The sequence below is a fragment of the Pleurodeles waltl genome, chromosome 3_1, assembly GCF_031143425.1.
Source record: "Pleurodeles waltl isolate 20211129_DDA chromosome 3_1, aPleWal1.hap1.20221129, whole genome shotgun sequence".
In the NCBI taxonomy this organism is placed as follows: domain Eukaryota; kingdom Metazoa; phylum Chordata; class Amphibia; order Caudata; family Salamandridae; genus Pleurodeles; species Pleurodeles waltl.
The window spans coordinates 1,627,829,433-1,627,842,529 of record NC_090440.1 but is presented as its reverse complement, the minus strand read 5'-3'; positions in this window follow the sequence as shown (position 1 = coordinate 1,627,842,529).

Genomic DNA, 13,097 nt, shown 5'->3' with positions numbered 1-13,097 from the left:
CCGGCTGTCCTGTTTGGAAGGACAGGTGGAAATGAGGTAATTCCGCTGACATTGTGCGCTGTTGCAGGAGGTGGTTGAAAATCGCTGTGCAACTCCTCATTGGTTAACATTGGGTGTTATTGGGTACAGTGGCCAATGGTGATGTATGCTGGCGGTGACGGTATGCACCGCCGCGGATGTCACCATCATTTTCTATCTGTTCACCCACTTGCTACCTGACCTTCAACAGGAGAGGACCTACACTGCAAGTGCTGCTGTGACCTGTGTCTGGAACTGACCAAGGCTCGTGTCACTAGGGAAAGGGCCCCTGCCTTCACCTCGACGGAGTTAGAGCGACTGGTGGATGGGGTCCTACCCCAGTACCGAATGCTGTATGGGCCTCCAGACCAACAGTTGAATACACCGTGAGTACGATGCATGGGGTGTGAATGCATGGACTGCTGTGTGTGAAGGCCTCATGTGGGTGGATTGTGCATGGGCACCGGGCAGCGTGCTGCATGTGTGGTGGGCCATGTCTGTGCTAATGGGGATGGGAAGGGGCATGGTGGGCCATGACTGTAACAGCCAGGACGGTCGGACTAATATCTTTCCCTGTGTCCATTTCCCTACAGGTCAGCGCAGATCAGAAAAAGGGTATATGGCGTGCCATCCCCAAGGATGTGCGGACGCTGGGGGTCTACGGCAGGCGGAGCACCCACTGTCGCAAACGGTTGGAGGACTTGAGACGCTGGGTACGGAAGACTGCGGAGGCCCAGCTGGGGATGGCCTCCCAACGAGGAAGGGGTGCCCGTCGAACCCTGACCCCCCTGATGGCCTGCATACTGGCGGTAGCCTATCCGGAGCTGGATGGGCGCTTGGGGGCACCACAGCAGCCACAAGGGGGTGAGTACAGTGCCTCAATATACAACTTGCACCTGGCAGGGTGGTATCTGGGTGGGGGATGTGGGCCTGTGGGTGCACCTAGGCCAGGCCTGACAATGCAGAGTAGGTCCCATGTTGGGCAGGATTCTGATGTAAAATACCTTCAACCAAGTCAGTAGGCATCCAGTACTGGGCAGGGGTCTGTGTGTCTCAGGTATGCTGCAATTGGCGTAAGGTGTGCCTATCCATGGGCTGGTGACTAGTAATGTGACCGGTAGTGCATTGCCTAGTGTGTAGGGCTGTTCCCTGTGTGTGTGTGTGTGTTGTGTATGCCAACGGTGGTGTTGTTGACGCCAGTGACCAAGTATATCCTTTGTCTCTCCCCCCCTATTTGTTTTGTCACCCTATACTTATGTGCATTAACATCATCTGGCGGAGGAGCTGAGGCACCAGCAACGGAGGGAGCTGCATCCCACAGAGCCCAGAAGGCTGAATCCACCGACGGTGAGGGCACCAGTGGGACGGAGGGTGAGGGGAGCACCACGGCAGAGACAAGAGAGGACAGGTCTGACACGGACTCCTCCTCTGGTGGAAGCTCCCTGGTGGTGGCAGACACCTCTGTGCCCACCCCAGCTACATGTGCATCCACTACCCCCGTACCAGCACCGCACTCCCAGAGGCCCCTCAGCGTGTTTCCCCTGCCTTCTCACCCAGAAGGGTGGGCATCTCCTTCGCCCCAGGTACCTCAGGCCCTCCCCAGGTGATCCTTGCTGCCCTGAGTGAGGAGGCTATTGACCTCCTGCGATCCATCTCTTTTTGGGCAGTCCGCCATTGTGAATGCCATACAGGGGGTGGCAGCCCAAATGCAACAGACAAGTGCATTTCTGGAGGGCATTCACTCTGGCATGGCGGCCCAACAGAGATCAATCCAGGCTCTGGCCTCCTTTCTGATGGCAGCCATTGTCGCTGTTTCTAGCCTACCCCCTCCAACTTCCTCTACCCAATCCCATTCCCCTCAACCCCCACCTATCCCAAGCACACAGTCAGACGAGCAGGCACCCAGGACAACACACAAGAGTGGACATCGCAAACACAAGCACCACACTTCAACCCACAGGCACTCACACAAACACCATCCAGATGCAGACATCCACTGCCTCCACTGTGGCCCCCTCCTCCTCGTCGTCCACCTCCCTCCCAGTTGCGTTGACACTCACACCTGCATCCACTACATCCTCATCCACTACACACATCACCAGCACACCTATCAGCACACGCCCCTCACTGGCAGTCACCAACCCACTTCCATGCACACGTCCCCTGTGTCCTCTCCCACTGTGTCTGTACCCCCTCCTCCCAAATGCAAGCACTCAGACACCCTATAGCTATCCACCTCACAACAGCATCCAGCCCAAGCACCTACACCAAACACAGCAGACAGACACCTCCTACAACCACTCCCTCTACCTCCACTCCCAAACCATTTCCCTCTTCCCGCTCCAATGTCCCTAAGAAGCTTTTCCTCTCCACCTTTGACTTCTTCCCTCGCCCCCGTCCCTCACGTCAGGCCAGGGTGGTCAGAACCCAGCCCAGCACCTCAGCCACCCAGTCCAGGGGCACAGTAGTGTGCACAGCTACACCAGGTGAGAGAGGATCCCAGGCACCAGGCAGCCACACTGATAGGGTGCCTGCACCAAGTGCTGCAAGGAAGGGCAAGGAGGCACCCCCAGCTGCTGCAAAGAAGGGCAGGAAGGCACCCCCAGCTGGTAAAAAGAAGGGCAAGGAGCAATCCCCGGCTGCTGTGAGGAAGGGCAAGGAGCAGTCCCCAGCTACTGCCAAAAGGAGCACAGAGCCATACCCAGAAGGGGCAAGGGGCCTGCACCAGCAGGCAAAAAGGACAAGAGGCCTGGTGCTGGGACTCAGTCGGAGCCCCCACCACCAACCATGGTGGTTCAGCCGTCCAAGACTGCAGGGGATGGGCTGGAGCTTCCCCCCACCACTGTTAGCTCAGCCACCAGCACCGCCACCAGTACGCCACCAGCACCGTCACCAGCACCGCCACCAGCACCACTGCCAGCAGCAGCAACCCCAGTGGGCAGCCATCTGAGGCTGCAGGGAAGGGCTGGAGCCTCCCCCCACCACTGGCAGCACCAACACCTGCACCGCCACTGCCACCACTGAGCAGCCGTCACTGCTGGCAGACAGTGTGTAGTCCTGCGTCCATGGGCTGTTGTCCTGCCTGGCCCCTGCAAATCCTGTGGATCTGACACTCAGCTGAGAAACTGTGACCTTGCACTACCCAAGACCTGTATCACAGGGCACGATGCCCCTCCAGAACCAGTGGAGAAGCCATCCACTCACCACATCCTTCCCAGGATGAAGCACACTGTGCACAATGCCCCCTCCAGAACCAGTGGAGAAGCCATCCACTCACCCCATCCTTCCCAGGATGAAGCTCACTGGGTACAATGCCCCCTTCAGAACCAGTGGAAGAAGCCATTCACTCACCCCATCCTCCACAGGATGAAGCACACTGGGCACAATGCCCTCTCCAGAACCAATGGAGAAGCCATCTACTCACCCCATCCTTCCCAGGATGAAGCACACTAGGCACAATGCCCCCTCCAGAACCAGTAGAAGTAGTCACCCACTAGAGAGACTGTGGCCTTGCACTCCCCAGGTCAAGTTGGTAGGCAAATCACCCACTTAAGAGACTGTGGCCTTGAACTCCCCAGGACCAAGCACAGGGCATGTTGCCCCCTCCAGAGCCAGTGGGCAAGTCACCCACTTGAGAGACTGTGGCCTTGCACTCCCCTGGACAGAGTGACGGCATGTTGCCCCCTCCAGGACCAATGAGGTTGTACCATCTTCCGGCTGAGGTGCCCCCCATTCCCCATCCGCATGAGGTGCCTGTCTATTTTTGACCTGATGCCCCTGCAGTGTTCTCTCCGTGTTGTTGCAGGAGTGAGGTTGGGCCTTGGACTTTGTGATTTGGCCTTGTGGCCCACAGACATTGAGGACTGGGCAGTGTCCCTTGCATTGTAAATATGTATATACTTTTTGATTTGGATGCACAAATTTCACCTATATTTACCTTATTACAGCCTTTTTACACTATAGTAGTTGTCCTTGCATTATTCCTAAGGGGTACAGTGTGTATATGATGTGTTACCACATCTGGTTTTGTGTGTGTGGTGTTGGCGGTGGGGGGTTGTGTGGGTGTGCCACTCTCTTTTTCCTCCAACCCTCCCCTGTGAGCTAGGTGGCTGTACTCACCGTGGTTGTCTTTGCCGGCACTGGTGTTCGTAATGGAGCAGAAGGTAGAAGAGCATGGGAAGACATGCATCTCGGGCTCCATGGCGGCGTGGTTCTTCCTTGAGAGTCCAGAGGTGAGTCGTTTCCCTTCTGTGCAGTGTTTCCGCCAGGCTTTTGATGTCCTTGGTACCGCACCGGAAGAGGTGGCGGATGGGTGTGTCATATTACTGTGGGCAGTACATTGTCTTCCGTCTGGCTGTTGGCGGTTACCGCAGTAGTGCCTGTTGATTTAGCTCTAGTGGTCGGTGTGTTAAAGTGGCTGTCTGTCTGAGCGGTTTCCGCCATGGTCATTATTTCATATTTATTACCGCCGGCCTGTTGGCGGTATTACCGCCGTCTTATCACCGACCGCCAGGGTTGTAATGAGGGCCATAGTGTCTTCCACACAATGAAAACACTACCGTGAGGAAATGAGGTATATTAAATTATGCGGTTGTGCGACTTCACCCTCTTATACACTTACCAACCCCTTTAGGCCAGAACATTTCATCTGTCAAACCCTCATCTCAATATTGGGTAGCTGTGGCACTGAGCAGCAGGGCTTACAAAGAGGAACTAGTGTAAGGCATTTAAACAGCACCAAAACAATTGAAGAAGAAATCAGGCACCAATTTACAAAAATAGACTGCATTTTTATAAGTATTTAAACACTAGAACAAAAAAGATCAACTTGTGGGTTCTGGAGATATGGATTTTATAAGAAATAATGAATCAAAGCATTTGTGCTCAACCACAAACAAGCCTTGTCATATTCAACAAATTTGAGACAAAAACGTTTTCAAGGAAAACTTGGATGAGTGTTAATGTGGTCTGGTAGAAGTACTTGGAGCGACCGACTCTGGCAGGGAGCTGGTCAGGGGGACCAGCAGGGATCTTACAAACAATTACTTTCACAGAAGAAGCAATCCCTACCAGCTCCAGGCACCACATTGCAATGAATTCCCCTTAAGTAGTTCTGATGTAATCGATGAAGGATCCTGTAGATGCTCCACGGATACTATGGGTGTGACATGGGTCTTCCTGCAGGGATTTCTCAGTCCATGAAGATGGTGAGGGGTTCCTGGTTGCAGGGTCTATGCCCCACAAAGTCCTCTCTGGTCTGGCCAAAGTACAGTCTCCACTTGACTACATCAGACTGCCCAGTGTCTGGGTCACAGGCCAATACTTCCTGGGTCAATAACTTGCCTTCAGAGGGTCCCCGCACCTTTCTGACAATACTCTCAAGATCAGCAAACATGGTTGCAACTCTGTGCATTAAGTATTGGTCCTTGGAGCTGCACTGCGGTGGTGGTAGCAGCATGAAGACTTTGGACTACCAACTTGCACCAGCAGGCTTCTTCCGCTGTTTTGTCCCTGTGCTGCGAACAGGAGGCCAGTTGGCTGGCCCATTGATTCTCTTGGCTTTGTTGAGCTCTGGGGACAGCTTGTCCCTGAGCAGGACACAGCAGGCACAGTCCCTTCCTCCACTAGCTCCTAGATACAGCAGGTGCAGTACTCTTTGCTGGTCCCCCAGTGCATCAGGGTAGTCCTTCAAGCTCTCTTCAAGTCGGTAGAGATCTGAGGTTTGAGTGCTAGGGGTGCCCCATTTATTTCAGAAAAAAGCCCACAGGGCAGGATGCTGTTGGTGGCAGATGGCCTACCAGGTTCTCTCCTACATAATGACCACTTCCCACAGAGTGTGGCATCTGGTATCCCAGGATGCACCATTCTGCCCACTGCCAATATAATGAGATCACTCTCTTGGTGTTCAGACCTCCCTAGACCTCCCCTGGGGTGTGACTACCTCAGAACTACATGCCCCTGAGGAAACCGATATGGCAACTGGTTTCCTCTGCCTACTCCCAGTGTCAGCCTCTCTGTCTAAACAGTGGGACAGCCCTACCTCCCAATTTCTCCACACCTGCCCTTCAAAGGCAGTTTCTCCTTTGAAATCGGAATTTTGGGGCTAACACCTCCCTGGCCTGAAATCCCTCATTATTCTCCTTCCTGAGAGTCATTGGCACATCTCAGACTAGAGACCTCAAGCCTGGTGCAACCAGGAGTGTGGTAGTGCCCCAACAGTTCAGAGAATTTCTCCTCACTCTAGCCCATGACATTCCCCTAGCTGAGCATCTGGGCCAAAACAAAATTTGAAGTAGGTTGGTTAACCACTTCTACTGGCCAGGAATGTCACAAAAAGTGCCATTCCTGCCAAGAGAAGCACCTTCAAAGACTGAATCAACAACAACGCATACAGCCATAAGAAGCTCTTCAACATTGTGAAGGATCTTTCCAACCCCAGCTCCAACTTCAACAACATCCCGCCATCCCAAGACCTCTGCGACTCCCTAGCCTCCTACTTCCACTGCAAGATTGCATGCAGACATCCACGACAGCTTCAGCACCCAGAACCCCCCTGGCAACCACCAACACCACAGATTCACCTTCAACCAACGTCCTGCTCTCCTGGACCCCCGTCAACAACAACTACACCATTGAAATAATGAACACCATCCACTCTGACTCTCCATCTGACCCTTACCCTCACCACATCCTCAACAAAGCAAGCTCCGTCATCGCACCCCAACTATGGAAGATCATCAATAACTCCTTCGAGTCCGCCACCTTCCTGGAGAGCTGGAAACACACCGAAATCAACACCCTCCTCAAAAAACTCAAGGCGGACCCAAAGACCTCAAGAACTTCCGGCCTATCTCCCTGCTCCCCTTCCCGGCAAAAGTCATCGAGAAGGCTGTTAACAGATAACTAACCCACTTCCTTGAGGAGAACTGCACCCTGGACCCTTCCAAATCCAGATTCCGCAGGAACCACAGTACCGAAACTGCCCTCATCGCCGCCACCGATTACATCAGATCCATACTGGAAAATGGCAAAACCACAGCCCTCATCCTGTATGACCTCTCGCATGTGTTCAACACTGTCTGTCACCGCACCATACGCTCACGCCTCAGTAATGCAGGTATCTGCAACAGAGCCCTGGACTGGGCCACCTCCTTTCTCACCGGCAGAACCCAGGGAGTCCGCCGCCCCCATTCCGCTCAGAGGTCACCAAAATCATCTGCGGTATACCCCAGGGTTCATCCCTCAGCCTGACCCTCTTCAACGTCTACATGGGCCCACTCGCTAACACCGCCCAATCCGACAACATCAATATCATCTCATACGCCGATGACACCCAACTGATCCTCTCCCTCACCAAGGACTCTGCCAAGACCAACCGCCATGAAGGAATGAAGGCCATCGCCGAATGGGTGAAGATCAGCTTCCTCAAACTCAATTCTGACAAGACGGAAGTCCTCATCTTTGGCTCCACCCCCTCCGCATGGGATGACTCCTGGGGGCCTGCTACTCTCAGAGCCGCTCCGACTCCCACGGACCATGCAAGCAACCTAGGATTCATCTTGGATTCCTCATTATCCATGACCCAGCAAGTCAACACCATGTCCTCCTCCTGCTTCAACACCCTACGCATGCTCCGAAAGATCTACAAATGGATTCCCACTGAAACCAGAAGAATAGTCACCCAAGCCCTCGTAAGCAGCAAACTGGACTACGGCAATGCCTTCTCCACAGGAACCACAGCCAAACTCCAGAAGAGGCTGCAATGCATCCAGAATGCCTCTGCACCCCTCATCCTGGACATCCCCCGCCACTGCCACATCACAGGCCATCTGAGAGACCTGCAGTGGCTCCCAGTCAACAAGAGAATCACCTTCAAACTCCTCACCCACGCTCACAAAGCACAGCACCACACCGGACCAGAATACCTCGACAGAAGGCTCTCCTTCTACACCCCGACCCGGTATGTCCGCTCTGCCGACCTCACAACCGTCCCACGCGTCCGCAGAACTACAACCGGCGGCAGATCTTTCTAGCACCTCACCGCCAAGGCATGAAATACTCTTCCCACCCACTTGCGTCAGACCAAAGACCTCCTTACCTTCAGGAAATTTCTCAAGACCTGGCTGTTCGAGCAGTAGCAGCGCCTCCACCCCATCCCCGAATTCAGCGCATTGAGACCCTCATGGGTGAGTAGTGCGCTTTACAAATTCCTGATTGATTGATTGATTGAAAAGTGAAGGGCTTTTGTCAGTCCTGCAATACCTGCCAGGCCAGTGGCAAGGCAGGAGGACACCTGAAGGCCCCCTTAATGCCACTACCTGTGGTTGGGGTTCTCTTTGGAAGGGTGGGTGTGGAATTTGCGGGCCCCTTGGATCACCAAACAGCATCACAACACAGATACATATTAGTGGTAGTGGATCATGCCACTAGATATCCTGAGGCTATAACCCTTAGGACCATTATTGCCTCTGCAGTTGCAAAGGCCCTTCTGGCTGTCTCTAACAGGGTAGGGTTTCCTAAGGAGGTAGTATCAGACAGAGGTTTAAATTTCCTGTCTGCATACTTAAAACATATGTGGAAGGAATGTTGTGTGACTTATAAGTTCACTACACCATACCATCCTCAAAACAAATGGGTTGGTTGAAATATTTAACCAGACGATAAAAGGCATGATTGGAGGACTCCCTGAAAAACTCAGAAGGAGATGGGATGTCTTACTTCCATGTCTGTTTTTCGTCTACAGGGAAGTGCCACAAAAGGGAGTAGGTTTCTCTCCATTTGAGCTTTTGTTTGGGCATCTTGTTAGGGGACCGCTAAGTCTTGTTTGGGAAGGTTGCCAGAATCCTCTCAAATAGCTCAAGTAAGATATTATGGACTACGTAGTAGGCCTACGTTCAAGGATGGCAGAGTACAAGGAGAAAGCCAGCTAAAATCTTCAGGCCAGGCAGGAGCTGCAAAAGCTCAGGTATGACCAGAAGGCTGTAATGGTTGAGTTCAAACCAGGGCAGAAAATATGGGTGTTAGAGCCTGTTGCTCCAAGGGCCCTCCAGGACAATTGGTCTGGGCCCTATCCCATCATTGAAAAAAAAGGGGAGGTCACTTATTTAGTCGACCTAGGCAGTTTCAGAAACCCAAAATGGATTCTCCATGTCAACCGCCTAAAACCCTACTATGATAGAGCTGATGTGAGCATGTTCATGGTTACAGATGAGGGACAGGAAGATGAGAGTGAACCTCTCACTGATCTCTTCTCCAGCAACCCCCAAGATGCTTCTGTGGATAGAGTGGCCTTATTAGCCACCCCCACAGACCAACAGCAGATTGATTGCAGGAGTTCTCAAGCAGTATACTGAGCTATTCTCCCTGACCCCTGGAAAGACAAACTGGTATACCCATGATGTGGCCACTGGTGACAGCTTGCCTGTCAAAAACACAATCTATAGACAGTCAGAACATGTCAAGGAGGGCACACAAGCAGAAGTAAAAAATATGCTGTATTTGAGTGTCATTGAACCGTCAGAGAGTCCCTGGGCTAGCCCAGTAGTCTTGGTTCCCAAACCTCACCCCAAAAGAGAGAAAAAGGAAATTAGGTTTTGTGTGTATTACAAGGGTCTCAATTATGTGACAAAAACTGATACACACCCAATTCCAAGAGCTGATGAGCTCACAGGCAGACTAGGGGCAGCCTAATACCTGAGTACTTTTGATCTAACATCTGGTTACTGGCAGATTGGTCTGACCCCAGGAGCAAAAGAGAGGTTAGCATTTTCTACTCCTCGTGGGCATTATCAGTTCACTGTTATGCCATTTGGACTAAAGAATGCATCTACCACCTTCCAGAGGTTGGTGAACCAAGTCCCTGCTGGACTAGAATCTTTTAGTGCAGCTTACCTTGATGACATAGCTGTCTATAGTTCTACCTGGCAAGATCACCTGTTCCACCTAGGGAAGGCCCTTGAGGCTCTGCAGAAGGCAGGACTCACTATCAAGGCCAATAAGTGCCAGATACAGCAGGATAAGGTTGTTTACTTGGGCCACCTGGTAGGTGGAGGCCAAGTTCAACCCCTCCAACCCAAGCTCCAGATAATTTTGGCTTGGGAAGCTCCCACAACTCAGTCACAGGTCAGGGCATTCCTTGGATTGACTGGGCACTCTGGAGGTTTGTGAAGGACTATGGCATCATAGTTGCCCCCTCAAAGAACTAACTTTGAAGAATGCTTTGTGCTCTGCTCCAGTCCTGCAAGCTCCAGACTACTCCAGGCAATTCATAGTCCAAATAGATGCTTCTGAAATGGGGGTAGGAGTGGTCCCAGCCCAGAAAAAGGATGAAGGACATGACCAGCCAGTTGCTTTTATAATTTATAGCTCCTAGGGAACACAAATGGAGTGCCATATGTTGGGAAGCTTTTGCTGTGGCTTGGGCCCAAAAGAAGTTGACGCCATACCTGTTTGGCTCACACTTCATAGTTCAGACTGACCACATGCCTCTCAGATGGCTACAACAGACGAAACGTGAAAACCCCAAACTGCTTAGGTGGTCCAATTCCCTGCAGGGTTTCAACAGGGTTACAGACTTTCAAGTGGAACATAGACCTAGGACTGCCCATGCCAATGCAGATGGTATTTCCAGGTTCTTCTATTTAGATGATGGAGACACACTAGGGAAAAGGTAGTCTCATCCTTTTTCATTTGAGGAGTAGTGTGAGGAAAGACTCTTTTTAAATGTTTATCCCCCCACTTTTTGCCTGGTAAATGATGTAGCTTCAAAGTTGTTAATGGTCAGGGCCCCTGCTAACCAGGTTTCCTGGGCCAGATCTCTTTCCCCAAAATGGTTGTTATGCATTGGCACAATTAGAGACACCTTTATCTGCCACTATAAGTCCCTAGTAAATGGTACTTAGGTACCCAGGGCATGGGGTACTAAGGGTAGGCCCTTGAGGGCAGCAGCACAGATTGTGCCACTCTCTCTAGGACCATGCATTCAGGTGCACCCAGCACTGCCATTGCAGGCTGAGTATCCTGCTCAAAACCCAAAAGACATCCTCAACCTGGCACACAGCCTGAACGCTCTGTCTACCATAGGCTGCATGCCCTATGGGTAATTCACCCTCTGGCAGGCCTTCCAGCCCTAAGGCAGGATGCACCATATAGTATGTGTGGGCAGAGGTGCATGACCAATATGACCCCACAGTGTCCTTGCCACACATGGGACATAGTGAGTGAACAGAGCAGCCATTTTAATTGCATGTGCTGGACACTGGCCAATATGAGTTTCACAGCTATATAATGGCCACTCTGAACCCTGGGCTGTTTGGTATCAAACAACTCAGAATAATAAATCCAACCTGGTACCAGTATTGGATTTATTACAAAATGTACCCAGGGGTCACCTAAGAGTTGCCCCCAGCAAAACCTAACTACCCTGGCATGGTTGCTGGCAGGTCACAACCAGCCTGATACCACCAGACAAGACTCTGCATCCCTGGGGTGAGAGGTCCTGATCTCTGGGATTCAGAACAAACCCCTTCCTGGGTGGAGGTGCTAACACCCCCTCCCTCAGGAATGTGCACTTCCCTGCTAATGAGCTACAAAGAGCTTACTGCCTTTGACACTCTGCCCGGGGCAGATGGCTGCCCCTGTTGCAAACTCCCACTTTTGGCAGGAGCAACAGCAGGAAACCAGACAAAGGACGGGAGGAGTGGTCAGTCCTGATTTGCACCACCCCTAAGGTGTTGCATGCAGGTGACCTCTCCATTTCATTTTCCTCCATCTTATATGAAAGGAAAATAGGCAATCAGGTGCAGGGAGGTGACATCTGCCCACAGGAAGTGGTCACTTAGTGGGGGTAGCCACTCTAAAGTAGAAAACCCATTGGTCGCTACTAGGTTCCCCCTTAAAATGCCTACTAAATACAGTATTTAGTGGGCATCCCTAGACCAAGAAATACGATTCTAAAGATAAAAGAAGACCAGAGACAAAGAAGACTCAAGGCTCGAGAATGGAAGTCCTACGGCACCCAGAAAAAGTGCCAAACCCTGCCTGCTGCACCAAGGACTTGACAATCACCGCTGAGGGGTTGCTTGGATGTCAGATGGACTCCACAAACCCCCAGAGGACCTCTACTCTTCAAAAATCACCAAAGATCTCCCTCCATAGTGAAGGCATCACTCTACCACTCCAGGAACCAAAGACCCACTTCGCTGACTGTCTGCTGACCAAGGAACCGGATGTCGTAGCCAAACCAAACCTCTCCTGTCAGACCGTGAGTACAACACCTACCAGTGTGCCAAGTTTGGTGCCACTGCAACCTCCAGTGGCTAGACCGTGAAATAGCCCCAGGTACTGGTCACTTCACATCGGACATCCTGAAGGACACTCCATTCTGGACTTAAAAAAAGGACCTTCAGGAAGCCCAGATCATGCAACTTCAGGAACCACCTGGACCTCCCACCAGAGTGCCCATGCTGACCGGCAAGCGACCCTCAAAATAACCTACCTCCTTCTTCCAAGGGTACCTTTGCTCACAGCTCCTGGCTCACCGATTCGCCCTGCACCCAGCTGCCATGTGCCCTGTACCACTGATCCAGCCCCCAATGGGGACCCACAAGACTTACCACAAGGCCACCTGAGCAGTGGTGGTCAAAGGTACCCAACGATGACGTCGACCTACCTGCAAAAGTAGACATTGGTAAACGCATTGCTGGATTTACTGTGAATTTTCAAAGTATTTCTCCACTGGTTCCTATTGTAAGTAGTTAGGCATAAAAAGACTAAGGCCCAGATTTATACTTTTTGCAGTAAAACTGTGCATACATAGTTTTGCTGAAAAAAGCATAGTGTGGGCTTGCACCATTCCACAGCACCAGCCAAGCGCTATATTAAAAGAATGGCGCAAGCCGGCATTAAACTTGGGCTAGTGTCTTAAAAAAGACACTAGCCGAGTGGGGGTGGCATTGGGGAAGGAGGGGGCTGTGCATCAAAAAATGATGCAAAATAAATTCCTCTAACCAGACTAGCGCCATTTCCTGGTGCACAAACACCAAAAACATGACTACTGTCTTAGGAAAGACAGGAGTCAT